Raw genomic sequence first — 19,649 nt, forward strand, 5'->3', positions numbered from 1 at the left:
ACTTGGTATTCTCTTGAGTCATCGTGACAAAGCAAGAAATCAAGCACACGAGCAACCAAAAAACAAACAAAAAGGCGAACGGAAGAAGGGCGAATAAAAAGGCAAATCTTTTTGTATTTTCCTGAAAACGTTTTAGAGGTGGGGGAGAGGAAAACGAAATAAAAATGGCAAATAATGTAATGCAAGAGATGAGAGTTTATGATGGGTACATGGTAGGCTTGATGTAGATCTCCCGGGCAATGGCACCAGAAATTCTTCCAGCTACTTCTTGAGCATGCGTTGGTTTTTCCCTTGAAGAGGAAAGGGTGATGCAGCAAAGTAGAGATAAGTATTTCCCTCGGTTAAGAACCAAGGTATCAATCTAGTAGGAGATACAAGCAAGTCCCCATTCGATGCACTGCATGAACAATCAAACACTTGCACCCAACGCGATAAAGGGGTTGTCAATTCCTTCACAGTCTTTTGGGACCATTGATTTTATTTTTTCATCCAGACCTCCACGAATGTCATTTCGACCTGAAATTTTGCGCACAGCTAGAAAATTTGTCAATGTTCTTCACACAAAAAATCAGATTTTTTTGATTTTTTACTATTTTTTCGATTTTACTGTTCGCGCGGGAGCATATGAGCTCGGGATCAAATACTCCATGTCCCTAAAGTTGGCCATTAAACAAGTCATGGAACATGGGCATGAGGTCACCCTTAATTATAGGCCAGCATCTCAACTCTGTTGGGAAACCATCCGGTCTTGGCGCCCTATTATTCTTCATTTGTGCTATCGCCTCAAACACATCTTTCTCAGTGAATGGCGCATACATAATATCATTCTTGTCTGCCCCTAGCCGCGGCAAATCCTCAACCACATGCTCATCGAGTGACACAAAATTGTTCTCAGGTGCTCCAAAAAGTTTTTTGTAATTATTAGAGATGTACAAGTCTAGGTTCTCATGCCCTACAATTGTACCCTTATCATGTTTGAGCTGAAATAGTGAATAGTGACCCTAGAAAAAGTCATAGCTATTGTGGATATTTGCCTTAATAGATCTCAATATTTGAGTAATTTATTGGGACAGCCATCATAAGTACGTTTATTCAACGGTTTTGGTACACATTATGCTAGGCTATATACCTACTATATTTTTTTGATCAACAGGGAGGTCTTCCCCGACTCCATTGCATAGAAGCTCGAAAAATACAGTGGGTCTTAGTACAAGTTCATCCAAAACACGCGAAAAGGAAGGGAACGACATCACTAGATGGTGTCTAGAGAGCGCTCCAAACTTATTATAGAGTGGAACTCTGGCTAAGCTTGGGCAGTGTAGAAAAGTAAAATCAGAGAACCGCCATGGCTACACCACCAGCTGAAGAGCAGTGGAGATCGTTGAGTAGGGGATTTCCAGCGTAGACACTAGGCTTAACATCACACTCACACTCTATTTATCCCTACAATATTGGATAAGCAACAACAATCAATGTTACTGATATGGTAAATTTGACAGCTGTCATTATCCTGCCATCCTCAATAATGTTTGATCATCATAAGTAATACAACCAGCTTGTCCTTGGGAATATCAAGGATTGGGTCACTTGTTGCGCTCTTTTACTTTTTATTGTTGCTCACGTTCCATTGCTTCATTACACCCATGAAACATAAAACGATTCGACCTTTTTGTACTTGTAGTGACACCTTGCTATTTTGTGCTTAGTACTTTTTTTGGTTTCTAGTGGGATCGACACTCTTGTCAAAAACATCTACAGTTAACCTCCTACACTTATGGGACATCAATGCACAGCCTGGCAGACCCCACTCACGATGGTCGCCTCTACCGGTGGCCCAAACATCAAACACCCCACACAAACGAACTAAACGACACACGCGGGTCCAGGGCAATGGGAGCCAGATGGCAACCGACCAACATTCAACATTTGAGCAATCCTCTCTGACCACCAAGCTCCCAGCCAACACCTTGAGTTGCCCGACAAGCGCACACACAGTCGGACAGGCTCCACGCACGGGCGCACCCGGCCGCGCGCGAGTGAAATAGCCCGATAGGGGCCGATGACGCTAACGGGTGGACCCAGGCACACCCGGCACACTTGGGGCAGTGCGCATGACGGTGCACGCAAGCGCAACGGAAACCACCACCAAGAGGTAGCAGGTAGGTGTGGGCGCCCACGGAGATTGGATGACTGAGAGCTCGCCAGGGAGCCATCAGCCGGAGGCACGCCGGAAACGGATGGCACAGAGTACACTCTTACACGCTAAACCCCCAAGAGACGAGTACTCGAGCATTTTTTGTAGAAGTGAAATGTGTGGTGAGAATATCATACGAAAACCAGCATTCAAAGAAACTTGAAAATCATGTTTGAAAGTTTCAAAAAAAAGTGGGGTGTTAAGAGGATGATGTTCTATTGTCATGTGAAATTTCAAGTGAAAACACAAGACAAATTCAACAATGAATAGTGACGTAACTGTTGGGCACTATATAATGCTGGATTTTTTTCATAGCTAATATCTCGTAAAGGAACTTGAAATTTTGCAAGGCAATAGAAAATCACTCTCTTACGGCCCTCATCTTTTTTTAAAACTTTAAAACACCGTTTTCGCGTGGTTTTCATCAGTGTCCATCCAATGTTGGTTTCTCTATGACATTTCCCTAAGTAAAATCTTTTCCCTATAATATATATATAATAATAATAAAGCACAGATTAACTCCGTGGGTTCACCGTCACAATACGCTTTCTTCTCATGTCATAATACGCTTTTACGATTTGTATAGACAAAATCGTAATATAAACGAGATGGTACTAATTTGGGATACGCACTAAAGATTTCATCAAAATTCCTTATTAGAACGTTCTTTCGCTCACGGGCTTGGGCTACGTTCTTCCGTTAACGATTGGGCCGTTACTTTCTATTGGGCCTTGGAAAAAAGAAAAATAGACGAGCAAGCAAACCTTCGACGCACGGGCGAGCAGTTGACTAAAAAAAAAGAAACACACGAGCATGACCTCTCCTCGATGTGCACGGTACCGCCGCCGCCGCCACACGCGGCCGGTCTTCCACTCCGTCTTGCCGCCGCCCTGCTTCCCCTTCCCATCCGCCCCCAATCTCCGGCGCCGCCCCAGCCTCCTCTACCTCCAACCTCCTGCTGCCTCCTGCCGTCCGTCTCCAATTTGGATCGAAGTCGGAGTCCGTGTTCACGCAGGACAACTTGTCCAACACAAATCCATGGAGTGCCCGGCCCGGACTCACAGGGACTTGGATGCCATAAGAAGGAGCCCTCTCGACGCGATCCAACGAGGTGCACACGACGTCGATGGTGGAGCTCCAGGCGGTAGGCGATGGCATCACATCGGTTGTAGCTGCGTGGGGAAGAGGAGGGGAGGAAGAGGTGGCGCTGCAACTTCCGCCGCCGGCGCTATCCGTATCCACCTTCAACTCCGTCTTGAGGATGTGTTCCGCGACTGGCACCTCCTGCGCCTTGCACGACAGCCATCGAACCACGCAGTCGGTGCCATCATCATCAGCTTGGCTGCCTGCAGGTGATAGGCGAACCACGACGCAGTCAGCGCCATAACCATCAGCTTGCGTGGTGATAGGCGAACCACGATACAGCCGGCGCCTGCTACTGCACCACCAACCCTGGCTGCTCGCGGTAGCCTAAGTCCACTACCGTCACGACTCACGACCCAACGTTGGCTGCCAAAGCGGCAACCTCCGTGCTCTGCTCCTCACATTGGTTGTGGTACGCTTCCCCCCACCCCCCATTGCATTGAGCATCGCTTGGTGATTATTTCTATGACTTCTATGATTTCGTGGATTGGCAGACGAACGGTTCAATGCATGCCATCTGCCGAAGCTTTCCTTGCCAAATTGTCCTTCAAAGCAATCTAATTTTCATATGTGGATTCAGATTGTTGTTTCATGAAGCATATTGGTTGTGAGGTGTTTGAAATCTGGCATGCCTTGCAACACAGTTTGGTCTACATCCTGATATTGAATTGCTTGCATACAGCCATGGGTGTTATAACTCGTGTTGATACAAGCCTGGGCCCGCATGCACGTTGCAATGATGGAAAAGAGCAGAAAAGCATTCCTGTCTGGTTTTCCTTCAGCTAAATCTTCTAGCAGTTCAAATGGGGATGTGATCTTATTGCTTTTGTTGGACACTGAACTGGGATGCGATGCTATCTTTCTTGCAGTTTAGAGAGATATGTGCTCTTGCTGCTTCTGAATTTTTTCTCAAACTGGAGGTTCATCAATTCTTATTCTAATTTCGATTTCATGGTGACTACTCGTAAACATGACAGGGATGTAGAGATGTCTTGCATTTGTGTCCAACAACTGTTTTTCTTAATGTTTGGATGAAAAAGAACTTTTTGCAGTGTTTCAGCTTATCATACGGTCAAAGCCGGACATGGTGCGTGCCGTGCCATGGTCATTGCTACGTTGAGCGATGTGGCGTACTAGAAGGTCCATTGGCATGGTTCATCGAGGAGAACTTACAACTGAAGGCCCTTCTCCAGTCTGGCCTCCTCCTCAGTTGATTCTCCCAGTAATCATTTTTTCTTAATTTGGATTGAATGAAATGTGCCTTTGGTGTTGTCGATTTTGCACAGATTGCTGCATCCGACAGGCAGCACACACCAATCATTTTATATTTGAGGGACCGCGGGCGCTTTAAGGCAGCATAGTGCTGACAATTAAAAGGATGCTTGAGGTATAATTTATTAACATTGTACAATTTTAGTAGAGGAAGAAGTACTAGCTATGGATGATTACTGCGAGTATGAGATTGTGAGTGGTGTAGGCTTGTTAAGCTACAAGGCTGTTCTGGCTTCTGATGGTTAAGTTGTTTAGGCAATGACAGTACTAGATCAGTTTAATCCAGTAGAAATGCAGCTAAGCAAGGCTAGCTGTAATGTAGATAAGCAAGGGTAGGAATGCTTCACTCTTTGGTATGAACAAATGGCGTAAATAGCAGTAATGCAGCTTATGGTTTGTATTTGATCTGAATGAAGTGTAACCAATTGAAGGTAACATCAAAATCCAGCACCACAGTATTCAGTTTTTTATAACCTGCAACAGAGTATGTATAGGAAAGTATACTTTTTGTGAATTGGTTTGTTCTCGCTTCTCTTATTATACCGTATCAGGCTATTCATATTCAGATTCTTCATTGTTTTGTTCACATGAAAGGAACTTCTTTACTAACATTAATTTTTTATTTCTATTGTGAAATCATTCCTTTTTCCACGAGCAAGTTGGGACGGATGCTTAAAGGATTTTAAAGTTCTAACGAAAGATGACAATATGGACACAACCATGTTTCAAAGTGGTTTTATATACGTGTCAAGTTGTGTGTCGTGGTGTATTAGAAGAATGGTGAAAAGGTGAGAAATAGGATAAACTGGGGACAGAGGATCATGCTTTCAAAGTTTATCATGCTTCCCATTAATCCTTGTGCATGTCTTTGTGTTTTCATCTTTTGAACCATATCAACAATAGTCACGTCGAGCATACCGTCATATATAAGCTTCCTATTTTTCTGAATGATTTTGTAAAGGTGAGATATTCAAAATATCTGTCCCCAAATTATGTTTTTTGTTGCTGAAGTAGGGATATGGCAGGTTATGTTCAAGATGAGAGCTTCATGTAAGTAGCACTGACTGATTCGCCACAAAAATATTGTTATGCATCTTTACAGTTGTAAATTCACATGTGAACACAACAAAAATGTAGCTTTCAGGTAACAAACTATACTTTTTTGACAAATTTCACAATGCAGTTGGGCCCATAAATTTCAGTCAACCTATTGGTTACATCTCTAATTATGTTAGTTAGTTGTCAAGCATATCTTACCTTCAATATTTTCTCTATTTTGTTACTGACATGCTATTTATCTATACTTATGCCAGCTGATCGTGTAAGGTAAAATTGTCTAAAGGAAGTAAAATAATTACATGTCCAAGTTTGACGAAAGTTCCTTAATATTAATCAATCTTTTTCTATATGCTCCTCTCATAGGATTTGTAGTTTTTTGGATACTTGCAGACAAGTAACATTAAGTTGCTAAAAGCAAGCAAAAGTAGCACAAGTTTTGCAAGTTTGACAAAGTTTGCCCTCCATTCTTAAATCTAGTTATATTTTTCCTTTTAGTGTAACCCTCATATGAGGATAACATATTTATGTTTTTCATAGTTGGATAGAGGTGGTGCTCAATGGTACGCGGAGCTGTTTTTTGAAATGAGCGACATCTACAATTCCCACAAAATTTTAGTACATGTGGTGTAACATCCCAATTTTCAATTTGGATGTTATTCATTAGGTCATCATATGCATCCATAATTTGTGCATTTTGAATTTGTTTTATTTGAAGTTTTGATCCTAGAAACCTTAAGTAACTCAAGGACCAATTGAGAGAGTCGGAGGTTTTCACCAAAAATCCATTTTTGAATTTTCAAAATTGGCAAATTGGATCAAAGTGTTTTATTCGAAATTATTTTTCGAATTATTTCAATTAAATAAAATATGAGAGAAGATAATATGACTTCTTCAAAAACAGCTAGGAAATATTGGAAATTTAATTTTGAATAAAAATATATTTATTTGATATTTTTACTTTGCAATTTTATTCGGTTGCATTTTATTAAATTAGGGGAAAAGTTGCATTTTTTAAAAATTGCATTTAGCCCACAAATGTTCACGTAGTCCCAAATATTAGGAGGGGATGGTGAAAATTGTTTCTGGAATTTTAGGATTTTATTTTTATTTTATTTGGATTTTTGTTTGCGACGTTATTTAAAAAAAATCTTCTTCGGACCGACTGGGCCGAAGCCCAGCCGGCCCAACAGCGCCACCGCCTCGCCCGCCGTCCCCGAGCCGGACTCCTCCCGGAGTCCGAGTGCCGCACGTCGCCGGCCGTCCCCTCCTCCAAGCCGCGCCCCTCCCCCGGCCCCCTTTAAAAGCCGAGGCCCCTGGCCCCTCTCCTCCTCATCAGCCACCACCGCCGCTCCACGCAGCAGCCAGCCACCGCCGCCGCAAGCGCCGCCGCCTAGTCCGCGCTGCCGCCGCCGTCGCCCCGCCGCTCACCGCCTCGCTGCTGCCCCGCGCCATCCCGCCTCGCCGGAGCCGCCGCCGCCGACGACCCACCGCCCGATCCGCCCGAACCGCCGAACCAGTATAAAACCGAACCCTGATCCATTTTTTTGTTTTCTTTTCTAAACCCGGTTTATTATTAGGTTAGTTTATTTAGCGGACGTTCGTCCGTTAGTCTTCGGTAGCGAACAGTTTTCTTTCGTTAGGTTTCTGTAGCGAACGTTCATTCGTTAGATTTTTTTCTTTTTCTGTTTATTTTCGGCCAGGGACCTATCCGTGATTATTTTCTTCGTAGATTAGTCCCTGATCTTTAAACCCTTACAACTTTTTGCTCGTTTATCCAAATCCAACGAAACCAACGCCAAATTCTTTGTTACGATCCCCTCTGTTCAGATAATCAACTTAAACATGTTTTTGAAAGTTTAAAATTTGGATTCATACAAATTTGAATTTGAACTTCTTTTGATCGTAACCTCGGTTTCGTATCCTCGATTTGATTGATTCTTTTTGCAAATCGAAGATTCTTCACTTGCGTTTTCTGTTTAGATCTTTTTATTTGGTTTTAGCTTTGCATCTTATGCTTGACTGCTTATGTATGCTATTGTTTGTTTACGATAGAATTTCCGGAGTGCGAAGCTTGCTACTACGAATCTTTAGGGTTTTCCGATCGTCCGCAAGGGGCAAGTTACACTTTGATCATATCCCTTTATTACCCAGTTTTTATGCATTAGTTTCAACCCTCAAACATTGCATGAGTAGGATTGGGAACATGTGGTTATTGTTAAGTAGTCAATGAGGTACGAACCTAATACCTTTTATCACCCCAGGAATATACGTTATGCTTAGATTGCTTAGCCATGCTCGTAGACGGGGATTGGTATGTGGGATTCATGAAAGTTGCGAGAGTGATATTAACTAAGGGAAACTTAAGGTGGCTACTTTAATACACATCTGGGTGGATTGGTTGCGGGCACCTGAGGAATTCAGTGTTGTCCTAGGAGATCCCGGGGTACCCGTGTGATCATCCTATGGAATGCCACCCAGGCTCAAAGGGATCATAAGATTATTCATGCTAGAAACTTCCGTGTGTAGCCACATGCCATTATGGGCTCTGGCATAGTTGAGTAAGTTGTGGGAATCCTTTTGTCGGTGTACAAAAGTAGGGCTCTCCTTTTGACCCCTTTACTTGTGCACGGGCAGTCAGAGCCGCGCCCGCGGCTACTCTTAACAAAGCAGAGGAGGGAAGCCGGAGGGAAACCGAAGCACAAGGCGAACGAAGCAACGCCGAGACTAAAAACACAAAAAGCAAAGGGGCGAGGTGGACTCCCCCGGCAAGACCCTTGCCGGGGCGGCCTCCGCGGCCCTGGCAAGAGCTTTGCTGGGGCAACTTTCCCAACACCAGCAGAGCGAGCCACCCTTGAGCCCAAGGGTTCCAAACGTCGTCAACAACTACATTGGAACCAGGGCTCGGGAGGCACCTCCGTGGTGGCATGCAGATCTTTGTCAAGATCATAGATACACAGGGTCAGATGAGGACCAGAAGACGGCGACCCTCGGCGGGATCCTAGCCGAGGAAATCCACAAGACCCCCAGTAAGCGCCTTGCCGGGGACAACTGCAACGCCACGGCAAGACCCTTGCCGAGGGCATCAGCGGGGCCACAGCCAGGCCCGCGTCAACCAAGACTCCGCTGCCGTTCGCATGCAGCTGCCAGCCCAACTAGCTGGGCAGGCACCTGCGTGGCAACATGCGGCTTCCAGGCCAACTCCGCAAGCACCTGGATGGTGGCATGCAGATCTTCGTGAAGGCCCTGCCATCGCGCCACCTCAGTAGCCTGCCTGCCTACATGGCGCTGCGCACATCGCTGGCCTGGGCGCGTGTCGAAGCGAGGCGGAGCGGCGACGGACGGGATGGGCCTCGTTCCCGTCCCCGATAAAGCTAATGGACACCTAAGTAGCGCATTGAATGCGCTTTGTCCCGTAATGCCGAGCGATAAGCTCGCGCACTGTACGCCTTTCCACCTCCTGTGTGCCACTGTGGCGACCCCTTTTTGCCTATAAAAGGAGGCCCGAGGCATACTGAAGAGGGCTTCGGCTCTTTGGAACTACGCAACCACCATAGCTAGTTCGAGAGCTCAAGAACACTCTGAAATATACACCAAAGCAGGACTAGGGTATTACGCATCCTCGCGGCCCGAACCTGGGTAAACGATCCTTGTGCTAGCTCTTAAACCTGCTCTTCTCACAACCCCGCGCCCGCCAACCGTAGAAGGGATTCCAGTGATCCCATAGGTGTCTTTTCCACCGACATCTTTGGCGAGCCAGGTAGGGGACGCAGTTGTGAGAATCTGGTCTAGCAGTTAGCCTAGCAGTTCTTCATCGCCATGGCTCCCAAGAAGAAGACGATCACGGCGATCGGCTCGTCGGGAGCCGAACGGCCCGTGCCAGTGCGGGCGAGCAGCGGGCCGGTCGCGGACAGAACCCGAGCTGCGGCCCGCGAGCACCGGCATCGCTTTGGCAGTCGAAGCCTGGCGAGCGGCGTCGTTCGTGTGCCAGACGACGGGCCGCACACTGCCAAATCCAAAGACGGGGCTGGGCCCCCAGCAGGCGGCGCGGGGCCCTCCAGGGGTGTCGTTGTGCCACCTACGGGCGTCGCAGCAACCTCCAAGACGCCTACGCCGGCGCCCACAGTGCGCTCTTCCCAGGGTGTGCGCAACGAGCAGCGCCACCACGCCGAAGACCCCGGACGCCGCCGTGGAAAGTCTTGTGCATCATCTGCGGGACGGAGGCCAGCATGCCCGCCGAAGTGCTGGCGAAAATGGCACGCAGCCGCTGGGCCGTGATAGAGCTCCTTCTAACATGGTTAGAAGTCGAAGTGCGCCACGGTCCACACAGCTTTCGCCGCCACCCACGCCAGCAGAAGCTTTGGCGCGCGCGCAGCTACTCCTCGACTTCCCTCCTGCTGCGGAAAATGCCGACGAATGGAGGGCCACCATCCGGAGCCTTGTCGGCGTCGCCAATCAAGACGAGCCACGGCTAGCGGGGCCCTCAGGCCGGCGCTTTGTCGAACCACCGCATGCCAGCGGTGGAGGGGCCGGAGGTGCTGCGGCCACGATGCACTCTCCTCCTCCACGCCAGCCACCGCGGGTGTCGATCAGTCGTGATGACGTTTGTGATAGCATTTCCATAGCGTCGTCCGACCCACGGACCCACCCCGACCAGCGCCAAGTTCTTCGGGAGCGAGCCCATGAAGACGCTCGAACCACCATCAAGCGCCGGCGCGATACACGCCACCAGTCAGATAGGCGGGCGGGGCCCGCTATGGACCACCCAGCACCGGGAGGCTCCGGCGGCCTACCTTATGAGGTGGGTTGCCCGGCCTTTACCCGTGAGCTGCGGTAGTTCCAGTGGCCGTCCCACCGTACGTTCAAACCAGATGTCGGCGAGAAGTACAACGGCAAGACCCACCCGTCAGAGTTCCTCAGCATCTACACCATCGCGATGCAAGCCGCTGGGGCTCGCGACGATAAGGTGCTTGCCAATTACTTCCCGTTGGCCCTAAAACCCAATGTCATGTCTTTGTTGATGCACTTGCCGGCGGATTCCATTTCTTCTTGGTCGGACCTGTGTCATGAGTTTGTTGGTGCCTTCACTGGAGGCCGCCAAGCTCATGGCCAGGCGAGTGATTTGCATATCATTCCCCAGAAGGAAGGTGAAAACCTGCGCAAGTACATACAGAGGTTCAGCCGAGTGCAATACAACATCCCAGATGTTCACCCTGCCGCTGTGATCAGCGCATTCCATCAGAATGTGCGCAACGGCAAGATGCGTGAAGAGCTGGCGATGAACAAGGTCAAGGATGTGGCCGAACTTTACGTTCTGGCCGATAGATGCGCTCGGGCAGAAGAGGGGAGGAAGTACCCCGGCGAAGACGCCGGCGTGGAAACTGACTCTACGGACGAAGACACCGCCGCCCCGACGAAGAAGGGTCGGCGTTGCAACAGGAAGCGCAAGGGCAAGACCGTGCTTGCCGTCGAGGGATCCGATGACACCGGCGCCGCCAAGAAGGCCAAGGCAGACGACCCCGGCAAGGAGATTGTCGGGTGCGTCGCTTGCCGGGCCTTGGCGGCTGCCAACAAGCCAGGGGGCTCCAACAAGCAGTACTGCAAGATCCACCGCACCAAGGGCCACGACCTCCAGAACTGCCGACAAGTCGAGCTGCTTGCTGAGAAGCAAAGGGCCGAGTATGAGAGGCAGGACAAGGAGAAGGGTCAGGATGGTGCCGAAGGATCCGGCAAGAAGCGTGGCGGCCAAGGAGGTCGCCGCGGCAAGGATAACCAGCAAGAGAGGCCCGCTCGGGGCCGCGACAAGAAGTAGGAAGACGATGATCATGACGAGGATGACGAGTCCGGCGAGCATGAGTTCCAGAAGGCTACAGAGGCCATGTGCATCGATGGTGGCGCCTTGCTGCATACTTCTCACCGCCAGCTCAAACAGTGGGCGCGTGAGATCACAGCAGCGGAGCCCTTGTTCGCCGCTCAGAAGCCACTGAAGTGGTCCAGCACGCCCCTCATCTTTGACGCCGAGGACCACCCTGACCGCACAACTGCGGTCGGGTGTTTGCCGTTGTTGGTCTCACCAACGATACGCAACCTCAAGGTGAACAAGATTCTGGTTGACGGCGGGGCCGGTCTGAACTTGATCTCACCCGTTGTGATCAAAAGGCTGCAAATTCCTGATGGAGACCTCGAGGAAAAGGGCACGTTTCAAGGGGTCAACCCGGGAAGGAGCCAGCCGAAGGGGAAGGTCACATTGCCTGTGACGTTTGGAGGCGAGTTGAACTACATTACAGAGAGGATTGTCTTCGATGTAGCCGAGATCCCCTTGCCCTACAATGGGATCCTCGGCCGCCCGACACTAGCCAAGTTCATGGCGGTGTCGCACTACGCCTACAACACGCTGAAGATGCCTGGGCCGATGACCATCATCACCGTTCCCTGTGACAAGAAGGATGCGTTGATCTGCGCCGACCTACTCTACCGAGAAGCAGTTGCAGCAGCTGCCGCCAAGGCACTTGCTCCTGCCGCTGAAGCCTTGGGAGGGAAGAAGAAGACCGGCAATACCTCTCGCGCCCACTCTGGCAAGCGCACCTCTTCGGAGTGTTGTGCTACCGTCGAGGACGTGCCAGGGAGCTCCACCGGCAAGAGCAAGAAATCCAGAGCTGCACCACCAGAGACCAAGACGGTGTCCGTCAAGGAGGATGGCACGGGAGGGGCTTTCACCATAAGCTCCACCCTCGACAGCAAATAGGAAAGCGCGCTCGTCACTTTTTTGCGGATGAATGTCGATGTGTTTGCATGGCAAGCATCAGACATCCCCGGCGTTCCCAGGGAAGTGATTGAGCACCATCTTGCTGTCTGTCCCCATGCGCGACCCGTCAAGCAGAAGGTCAGGAAGCAAGCTTTGGAACGGTAGGAATTCATCACAGAGGAGATCAGGAAGTTGGAAGCGGCAGGCTTGGTGAGAGGAGTGCTCCATCCGACGTGGTTGGCCAATCCGGTGGTGGTGCACAAGGCGAACGGGAAGTGGAGGCTGTGTATTGATTACACAGATATCAATAAGGCTTGTCCTAAGGACCCCTTCCCGTTGCCGCGCATTGACCAGATTGTTGACTCCACGGCCGGGTGCGATCTGTTATCATTCCTCGACGCCTACTCGGGCTACCACCAGATCTTCATGGCAAAGGAAGACGAAGAGAAGACAACATTCATCACCCCATGTGGCACGTATTGCTTTTTACGGATATCTTTCGGGTTGAAGAGTGCTGGCTCAACGTTCGCAAGGGCGGTCCAAATTGGTTTTGAGCCCCAACTACATAGAAATATGGAAGCTTACATGGATGACATAGTGGTCAAAACCAAGAACAAGGCAACTCTCGTACAAGACTTAGAAGAGACGTTCGCCAACCTGCGCAAGATCAATCTCAAGCTGAACCCTGAGAAGTGTGTCTTCGGCGTTCCGTCCGGCAAACTTCTCGGGTTCTTTGTGTCGCAGCATGGGATCGAGGCGAACCCAGACAAGATCAAGGCTATCGAGCAGATTGAGGCGCCCAAGCGGATCAAGGATGTGCGTCGGCTCACTGGCTGCGTTGCCGCCATGAGCCGATTCATCTCCAAGTCTGCCGAGCGCGCCCTTCCCTTTTTCAAGATTTTGAAAAAGGCGGGCCCAATGGAGTGGACCCCGGAGGCGGAAGCAGCACTGCAGAATATGAAGAAATACCTCTCTTCTACATCGGTACTGGTGGCACCTAAACCACAAGAGCCGTTCCTGCTGTATCTGGCGGCGACGAATCAAGTGGTCAGCGCCGCACTAGTGGCGCAGAGGAAGGTCGACGAAGAGGAAGTGACAATGGCGGGACTGGCGGATGGCAAGCAAGAGATTCCCCCGGCAGGGCCCGATGCCGGCAAGGCAAGGCCCCCGGCAGAGTCTGACGCCATCAGGACAGGGCCCATGCAATTAAATGAAGTGGTGCAGAAGAAGAAGATGATGCAGCACCCGATTTACTTTGTCAGCTCCCTCCTGCGGGGGGCTAGGTCAAGGTACTCCGGTGTGCAGAAATTGCTCTTCGGCCTCCTTATGGCCTCGAGGAAGCTGCGTCATTACTTCCAAGCCCACGAGATCACTGTCGTCACCCGCCTCCCGTTGCAACGGATACTGCACAACCCAAACGCAACCGGAAGGATTGTGGAGTGGGCCTTGGAGTTATCAAGCTTTGGGTTGAAGTTTGAAAGTACTTCGACAATCCAGAGTAGAGTCCTGGCGGAGTTCATTGCAGAATGGACCTCAACGCCTGATGAAGAGATCCAGGAGACCACTCTCCCCGGCAAGGAAACGACTCGCGACTGGATTATGTACTTTGACGGGGCTTTCTCGCTGCAAGGCGTCGGTGCTGGTGTGCTCCTCATCGCACCCACCGGAGAGCACCTCAAGTATGTAATCCAGATGCACTTTCCCAAGGAGATGTCCACCAAGAACACTGCTGAGTACAAGGGGTTGCTTGCTGGTCTCAGGATTGCGGCAGACCTCGGGGTTAAGAAACTCATCGTCAGGGGTGATTCGCAGCTTGTCGTCAGACAAGTCAACAAAGATTATCAGAGCCCGTTGATGGAGGCCTACGTAGATGAGGTGAGGAAGCTGGAGGAGCGCTTTGACGGTATACAAGCGGAGCACGTTCCCCGAGCAGAGAACGACATCACCGATTACCTGTCAAAGCGCGCTGCATTCAAGCTACCTGTGGAACCAGGTACTTTTTTGCTTCGGTTAACTCAACCATCCGTCGAACCATCAACGGAGCAGAATAAATGGAGGAAATCAGGCCCCGGCAAGTACTTTCCCGCTGAGCCCCCAGGGGCCGCCGGCAAGGGTGTTGCCGTGGATTCTGAGCCTGCCGAGGAGCGACTGACTCCGGCAGGCCGTCAAGCCCTGGCCGTAGAGACGGCCGCTCCCATGGCAGAAGAAATGCCTTTGGTCCTTGCCGTCGAGCCCCAGGCTCCGGCATGGGCACAGCATACCGTCCGATTCCTCCAAACAGGGGAGCTTCCTGAGGAGCAGGAAGAAGCAGAGAAAGTAGCCCGTCGGTCTGCTATGTATCAGTTCGTCGATGATGTCCTGTACAGGAAGAGATCGAACGGTGTGAAATTGAAGTGCATTCCCCGGGAGGAAGGACTGGGGCTGTTGGCGGAGATACACGGAGGCATATGTGGCTCCCACATAGGGTTGAGGGCCCTTGCCGACAAGGCGTTCCGGCAGGGTTTCTTCTGGCCCACTGCCCTCCAGGATGCAACGGCACTAGTAACCAAGTGTGAAGCGTGTCAGTTCCATTCGAAGAAGCTTCATCAACCAGCTCAAGCCCTTCAAACAATTCCTCTTTCCTCGCCATTCTCGGTCTGGGGGCTCGACATCCTGGGCCCTTTCCCCCGCGCTGTCGGGGGATTTGAGTACTTGTACATTGCGATCGACAAGTTCACAAAGTGGCCGGAGGTGGAAGCAGTGAGGAAGGTGACAACACAGTCAGCCGTCAAGTTCTTCAAGGGGCTAGTGTGCCGTTTTGGTGTGCCAAACAGAGTCATCACCGACAACGGCACACAGTTCACAAGCCACACCTTCATGCAATACATCCAAGACCTCGGCAGCAAGGTCTGTTTCGCTTCCGTGGCACACCCACGGAGCAACGGCCAGGCAGAAGGGCAAATGCTGAAGTGTTGCGAGGCCTGAGGACAAAGACTTTTGACAGGCTGCACAAGAGCGGAAGGCGCTAGATTGATGAGTTGCCGGCGGTTCTTTGGTCGATCAGGACGACGCCAAATCGAGCCACCGGCCAGACACCCTTTGCCCTGGTATACGGAGCAGAAGCATTCTCCCCACGGAACTCATATACGGGTCACCTCGAGTGCTCGCTTACGACGAGCTTGAGCAAGAGCAATTGCGGCAAGATGACGCAACGCTCCTTGAGGAAGATCGTCTTCGGGCGGCTGGTGAGAGCAGCATGCTACCAGCAAGCCTTGCGCCGCTACCATAGCCGCAAGGTTCATGCCCGAAGCTTTGAGGAAGGCGACCTTGTTCTTCGGCGCGTTCAATGGGCCAAGAATTCCAACAAATTGACGCCGAAGTGGGAAGGCCCTTAACGGGTAATACGAGTCACCAGGCCCGGCGCAGTCCGCCTGGAGACCGAATATGATGTCCCAGTGAGCAACTCCTGGAACATCGAACATCTTCGCAAATTTTACCCATAAGGCGCGGTTGCCGCCCCCCCGGCAAGCCACCTTTTGTACAAGCTTTGCCGGCAAGGCATGTAACCCTCTGTACAAAGCCAGGCGTAGACCCTGAGCATAAATAAATGAAGCGCTGGCGCCCTAAGTTATAGCATGCATGCTAGAAGTCTCTCCCTCGGTTAGGGTTGATAGTGCTTAGCGGCGACTAAGCCCTAGCCTAGAGGTCGAGTGTGCGTCTTTCTGTCCTCTTTGGTTCGCAGGGCACGTGGACACTTCTGCTGAGCCGCTTGGGAGAAAGAGAACGGACCGGCGCTCCGGCCCCGGCAAGCCAAGACTGTCGGGGGCTGAAGACACAAGAATCCAACCATGGCAAGCCAAGGTTGCCGGGGGCTGCGGATTCAAATAAGTCTTTCATCCCCTGTTATGCATTTCCGTATGGAACTGGGACATGTGAAACCTCGTTTATATTCTTATAAACCACCGTGCTGCCCTTTTCCTGTACCCAAGAGCTATCCCCTGGGTCGAAACTTGGTCGTAGTCGCGGTGGCAAGAAAATGAACGAGGGGCCTAACTCTACTTCGGCCCTGCCTCCGCCAAGAGCGTGAGAATGGTCGACTGAAGTGGGGGAACGGCAAGGCCTGTTGCCGGGCGACATCTTAAAAATAACAAGGATTCGTTCCTTGGCATGGGCCTCGCTCACGCACAAAGAACCCGGCAAACACCCTTTTTCGTTAAAAATGTCCCATACAGGTACAGTTCGTACGGCATAAAAAACATGAGCAAGGGGATTACAAGTTTTAAATCTAACAAGTGCCCGCAGGCTTACGAACTAAAAAAAGATAAGATGCCCGTAATCCCTTTCTTGTCCCTCTCCTCAGAAGATAGTACAAGGTAGCAGGAGGGTGAAAGGAGCGCCTAGGCAAGGTGCGAGAAGTAGAAGGCACCAAGAGAGCATTCCGGTGCCGGGGGGTGAGCTGGAAGATGAGGCAGCGGCCCGACAATACGCGACGAAGGCGTCGGTGCCCGAGTACTCCGACTTGACGGCCGCCGCCCGCCTGCTTCGCCTTCTCCGGCCCTCCTACGCTAGCCGCCCAAGGAGGCGATGGGGAACGCGCCGATGGAGAGCTTGACGAGGAAGGCCCTCCGCAGGGCGCATGGCCGAGGGAGGGGCGACGTGGTCAGTCGGGGTCGGCGTCCCGCCGCTCGACGCCCTCGTCGTCGCTGTCGCTGTCCTCCTCGTCACTCCCGCTCGAGGAGGAATCTTCATCGTCGGAGGAGCTCTCCACGCAGCACTTTAGGCGAGTTCCAAGATCTCCAAAGACCTTGACGGAGAGCAGGTCGTTCTCCATTAACTTGAAGTAGAGAACGAGCCCCGCCGTCATGCTGTGGACGCGAGCAAACGTCTTCCATCCACGACGGAGGTACATGACGTGAGGAGCGGGGAAGTCGACGTCGACCCGCGTGTCGCCGTTCCCGCAGCCCCTCATGTGCAACCTGAGGGTCTGGGGTGGATCGAGCTCCATCTCCCAAGCAAATGGAGTAGGGAGACGGAGGCGGCGACGCGGTGGCCGGCGCAGCCTGATGAAGAATACGCGGGGCTGGTCCCCGACGTGGTGCTACCTCTTGAGCACTGCGTTGGTTTTCCCTTGAAGAGGAAAGGGTGATGCAGTAAAGTAGCGTAAGTATTTCCCTCAGTTTTTGAGAACCAAGGTATCAATCCAGTAGGAGGCCACGCTCAAGTCCCTCGCACCTACACAAACAAATAAGAACCTTGCAACCAACGCGATAAAGGGGTTGTCAATCCCTTCACAGCCACTTGCAAAAGTGAGATCTGATAGAGATGATAAGATAATTTTTTCGGTATTTTTATGATAAAGATAAAAAGTAAAGATTGCAAAGTAAACAAAGATAAAAATAGCTTGTTGATGGAAGATTAATATGATAGAGAATAGACCCGGGGGCCATAGGTTTCACTAGTGGCTTCTCTCAAGAGCATAAGTATTACGGTGGGTGAAAAAATTACTGTCGAGCAATTGATAGAATTGAGCATAGCTATGAAAATATCTAGGTATGATCATGTATATAGGCATCACGTCCGTGACAAGTAGACCGACTCCTGCCTGCATCTACTACTATTACTCCACACATCGACCGCTATCCAACATGCATCTAGAGTATTAAGTTCATATGAACAGAGTAACGCTTTAAGCAAGATGACATGATGTAGAGGGATAAACTCATGGAATATGATATAAACCCCATCTTTTTATCCTCGATGGCAACAATACAATACGTGTCGTTTCCCCTACTGTCACTGGGATCGAGCACCGCAAGATTGAACCCAAAGCTAAGCACTTCTCCCATTGCAAGAAAGATCAATCTAGTAGGCCAAACCAAACTGATAATTCGAAGAGACTTGCAAAGATAACCAATCATACATAAAATAATTCAGAGAAAATTCAAATATTGTTCATAGATAATCTTGATCATAAACCCACAATTCATCGGATCTCGACAAACACACCGCAAAAGAAGATTACATCAAATAGATCTCCAAGAGAATCGAGGAGAACTTTGTATTGAGATCCAAAGAGAGAGAAGAAGCCATCTAGCTAATAACTATGGACCCGAAGGTCTGAGGTAAACTACTCACACATCATCGGAGAGGCTATGGTGTTGATGTAGAAGCCCTCTGTGATCAATGCCCCCTCCGGCGGAGTGCCGGAAAAGGCCCCAAGATGGGATCTCACGGGTACAGAAGGTTGCGGCGGTGGAATTAGGTTTTCGTGGTGCTCCTCGATGGTTTGGGGGTACGTAGGTATGTATAGGAGGAAGAAGTAGGTCGGTGGAGCCACGAGGGGCCCACGAGGGTGGAGGGCGCGCCCAGGGGCTAGGCGCGCCCCCTGCCTTGTGGCCTCCTCGTTGGTTGCCTGACGTCCACTCCAAGTCCTCTGGATCACGTTTGTTCCAAAAATTACGGTCCTGAAGGTTTCATTCCGTTTGGACTCCGTTTAATATTATTTTTCTGCAAAACACTGAAATAGGCAAAAAAGCAGCAATTTGGGCTGGGCCTCCGGTTAATAGGTTAGTCCCAAAAATAATATAAAAGTGTATAAATAAGCCCATTAAACATCCAAAATAGAATATATAATAGCATGGAACAATAAAAAATAATAGATACGTTGGAGACGTATCAAGCATCCCCAAGCTTAATTCCTGCTCGTCCTCGAGTAGGTAAATGATAAAAGCAGAATTTTTGATGTGGAATGCTTCTTAGCATAATTTTCAATGTAATTCTTTTTATTGTGGCATGAATATTTAGATCCGAAAGATTCAAGATAAAAGTTTAATGTTGACTTAAAAACAATAATACTTCAAAAATGCTAACCAAGCAATTATGTCTTATCAAAATAACATAGCCAAAGAAAGCTTATCCCTACAAAATCATATAGTTAGGCCATGTTTCAATATCGTCACACAAATGTTCTCATCATGCATAACCGCGATGACAAGCCGAGCAATTGGTTCATACTTTTTAACGCGCTTCAGCCTTTTCAACCCTTACGCAATACATGAGCGCAAGCCATGGATATAGCACTATGGATGGAGTAAAGTATAATGATGGGGGTTATGTGAGAAGACAAAAATGTAGAAAGTCTCACATTGACGCGGCTAATCAATAGGCTATGGAGATGCCCATCAATTGATGTCAATGAGAGGAGTAGGGATTGCCATGCAACGGATGCACTAGAGCTATAAATGTATGAAAGCTCAACAA

The 19,649-nt window shown here is 49.9% G+C and overlaps 1 long non-coding RNA gene across 1 annotated transcript; it reads left to right on the forward strand.

Moving 5' to 3' along the window:
• Window positions 1-2,984: 2,984 nt before the first annotated feature.
• On the forward strand, window positions 2,985-5,123 carry LOC123099736 (uncharacterized). The gene is made up of 2 exons (XR_006448222.1): window positions 2,985-3,749; window positions 4,020-5,123. It is a non-coding gene; the product is annotated as an uncharacterized lncRNA (long non-coding RNA).
• The last annotated feature ends 14,526 nt before the right edge of the window (window positions 5,124-19,649 follow it).

Source organism: Triticum aestivum, chromosome 4D (assembly GCF_018294505.1).
Source record: "Triticum aestivum cultivar Chinese Spring chromosome 4D, IWGSC CS RefSeq v2.1, whole genome shotgun sequence".
Classification (NCBI taxonomy): Eukaryota; Viridiplantae; Streptophyta; class Magnoliopsida; order Poales; family Poaceae; genus Triticum; species Triticum aestivum.